The sequence below is a fragment of the Heptranchias perlo genome, chromosome 25 (assembly GCF_035084215.1).
Source record: "Heptranchias perlo isolate sHepPer1 chromosome 25, sHepPer1.hap1, whole genome shotgun sequence".
In the NCBI taxonomy this organism is placed as follows: domain Eukaryota; kingdom Metazoa; phylum Chordata; class Chondrichthyes; order Hexanchiformes; family Hexanchidae; genus Heptranchias; species Heptranchias perlo.
Genome location: NC_090349.1, coordinates 2,391,331 through 2,394,742, shown reverse-complemented (window position 1 = coordinate 2,394,742; position 3,412 = coordinate 2,391,331).

Here is a 3,412-nt window from a genome sequence, read left to right as displayed (position 1 = left end):
CAGATATATTCCAGGCTGGATTCATGAACAATCTTTTCTTGGGCAAATATTTAATTTTAATATAGCTCAGTGAATTTACTGGAGTGTACAGGGGTATTCAGAGGGTCTCTGTCTTCCTAGAGTGTACAGGGTATTCAGAGGGTCTCCGTGTTCCTAGAGTGTACAGGGGTATTCAGAGGGTCTCCGTGTTCCTCGAGTGTACAGGGATATTCAGAGGGTCTCCGTGTTCCTCGAGTGTACAGGGATATTCAGAGGGTCTCCGTGTTCCTCGAGTGTACAGGGATATTCAGAGGGTCTCCATGTTCCTGGAGTATGCAACAACTTGCATTTAAATAGCACCTTTAACATAGTAAAATGTCTCACGGCGGTTCATAGGAGCGATTATCAAACAAAATTTGACTCAGCCATATAAGGAGATATTAGGACAAGTGACCAAAAGCTTGGTCAAAGAGGTAGGTTTTAAGGAGCGTCTTAAAAGGAGGAGAGAGAGGCGGAGGGGTTTAGGAAGGGAATTCCAGAGGTTAGGGCCTAGACATCTGGAGGCACGGCCACCAATGGTGGAGCAAAGGAAATCAGCAATGCACAAGAGGCCAGAATTGGAGGAGCGCAGAGATCTCGGTGGGTTGTCGGGCTAGAGGAAGTTACAGAGATAGGGAGGGGTGAGGCCATGGAGGGATTTTGAAAACAAGGATGAAAATTTTATATTCAAGGCATTGCTGGACCGGAAGCCAATGTAGATCTGTGAACAGGAACTGAGAAACCTGGGGGTGTATGTACACAAGTGTTTGAAGGTGGCAGGACACGTTGAGAAGGCTGTTTAAAAACAAAAGCATTTGGGATCTTGGGCTTTATTAATAGAGGCACAGAGTACAAAAGCAAGGAAATTATGCTAAACCTTTATAAAACACGCCTTAGGCCTCAGCTGGAGTATTGTGTTCAATTCTGGGCACCGCACTTTAGGAAGGATGTCAAGGCCTTAGAGAGGGTGCAGAAGAGAATTACTAGAATGGTTCCAGGGATGAAAGACTTCAGTTATGTGGAGAGACTGGAGAAGCTGGGGTTGTTCTCCTTGGAACAGAGAAGGTTAAGGGGAGATTTGATAGAGGTGTTCAAAATCATGAACGGTTTTGATAGAGTAAATAAGGAGAAACTGTTTCCAGTGGCAGAAGGGTTGGTAACCAGAGAACACAGATTTAAGGTAATTGGCAAAAAAAAGCAACATGAGGAAAAATAATTTATGCAGCGAATTGTGATGATCTGGAATGCACTGCCTGAAAGGGTGGTAGGTGCAGATTCAATAATAACTTTCAAAAGGGAATTGGATAATTAATTGAAGGTCACAAATTTACTGGGCTAATGGGAAAGAGCAGGGGAGTGGGACTAATTGGATAGCTCTTTGAAAAAGCCAGCACAGGCACGAAGGGCCGAATGGCCTCTTTCTGAGCTGTGTCATTCCATGATTCTAAGCACAGGGGTGATGGGTGAATGGGACTTGAGAGGTAGAAAGGTTCACAATGAACTACTCTGAATTTACGTCTCTAATACAGAAGGATATAAGATATTTGTCCCACAAAGAGATAGAAGTTATGTCAATATGGGAGGACAAGAACATTATTGCAATGGGAGACTTCAATCAACCAAATGTAAACTGGGAAACCCTGGTAAATTCGAGTCAGAGTTGGTACTGACTGTTTCTTGAACCAATGTGTCAGGGAAGCCCCAAGAAGCACTGCTCATCTTGATCTGGTATTTATTCATGACCCAGAACAGGGACAGGAACCTGTAGCACCTCCAGGGGGCAGTGACCAGGGAATGATCAAGTTCAAATTTGGGAGTCAGAAATACCAAAGACCAGGAATCAGGTATCCAACTTTAAAAGGGCTAAACTCAAAACAAGTGAGGGAACAATTGGAGTAAATTGATTTGTGGAGGTTGTTCAAAAACACCAGTGGAGGATCTTTAAGGAAATAATGCTGAGCATGCAGGATAAATACATCCCTAGAACCAGCAAGCTCAGGCTAATGAGGCAAGGCCTTAAATGGATTAACAAAGAAATTACAAGTGAATTTATCAGATAAAATAACCTCTACAAATCTTGGTGACAAAGAGGAAGGGATCCACTGGGATGAGTACCAGAAAATGAAGGAACATGTTGAAAGGGTGATCGGAGAGACAGCAGAGGCTAAAAAGCACTAAGGAAATGTTTCAGTATTGCAACAGTAAAAGGGCAATCAGAGAAAAGCTGAAAACTCAAAGAAGCAAACTGGATTGAAACTGAGGATCAGCACAAAATAGTAAATATTCTGAATGATACGGGACGTAATTATCCTGCAACCCCCCCATTGGGACCTGTTCTGGGCAGGAGGGATCTGTACAAGCGGGATTACCTGAACAGAACAGGGACCAATGTCCTCGTGGGGAGGTTCACAAGTGCTGCGGGGGAGGGTTTAAACTAATTTGGCAGAGGGATGGGCACCAGGAAGCAGGAGAGAGGAGAGAAAAGGTGCATATAAAACTAGGAGGGAAAAAGCGCAACAGAAAAAGACTAGTGTAGAAAGAGCAGGAATTAGATGGAGGAAAAAAGCAAAGCAGACTTGCATGGTGTTGGAATGAATGTGTTTTAATGTGAGGAATGTTATAAATAAGGTTGACGAGCTGCAGGCGCAAGTTGCCACATGGGGTTATGATTCAGTGGCTATAACGGAGACCTGGCTTAAACATGGGCAGGAATAGGAACTAAACATTCCTGGCTACAATGTATTCAGGATGGAGAGAGAAGGAAAAAAGAAAGGAGGGGGTGGCAGTATTGATCAAGGATAATATTACAGTTCTACAGTGGGACGATATATTAGAGGGTTCAAAGACTGAATCTATTTGGTTAGAATTAAGGAACAGAAAAGGAGCTGTTACATTGATGAGGTCAGGAAGGGAAGTTGGGTGGTCAGCAGTTTGGTGGGAATAGGGTCGAGGGAGCAGGAGATGGGTCTTGTGGTCAAGATGAGCTCGGAAAGGACATAAGGGAAGATCGGAGGGAAACTAGAGTAAGATGCGAGTTCAGGGCTAGGGCAGGGGGGAACTGCAGGGGAAGTTTGGTTGGGTGGGCTGCGGTAGGAAGGGAAGCGCAGAGGCAGCTGAACGGTCTCCATCCATGGTTCTTAGTGACAAAGAAGTCCATGAACTCCTCGCACTTGTTGGAGATGGGGGTGGAGGGCAGGGGAGAGGGGTTTAAAACGACAGTTTGTGGTGGAGAAGAGAAGCCGGGGGTTAACTTTGTATTCCAGGATGATCCTGGAATAGTGAGCAGTTTTGGCAGAGGAGATCAGGACCCGATAGTGCATTATGTGGTCCAGCCAGATCTGGCGATGAATGGCGAAAACTGTTGTCCGCCATAAACGTTCAAGTCTGCATCCTT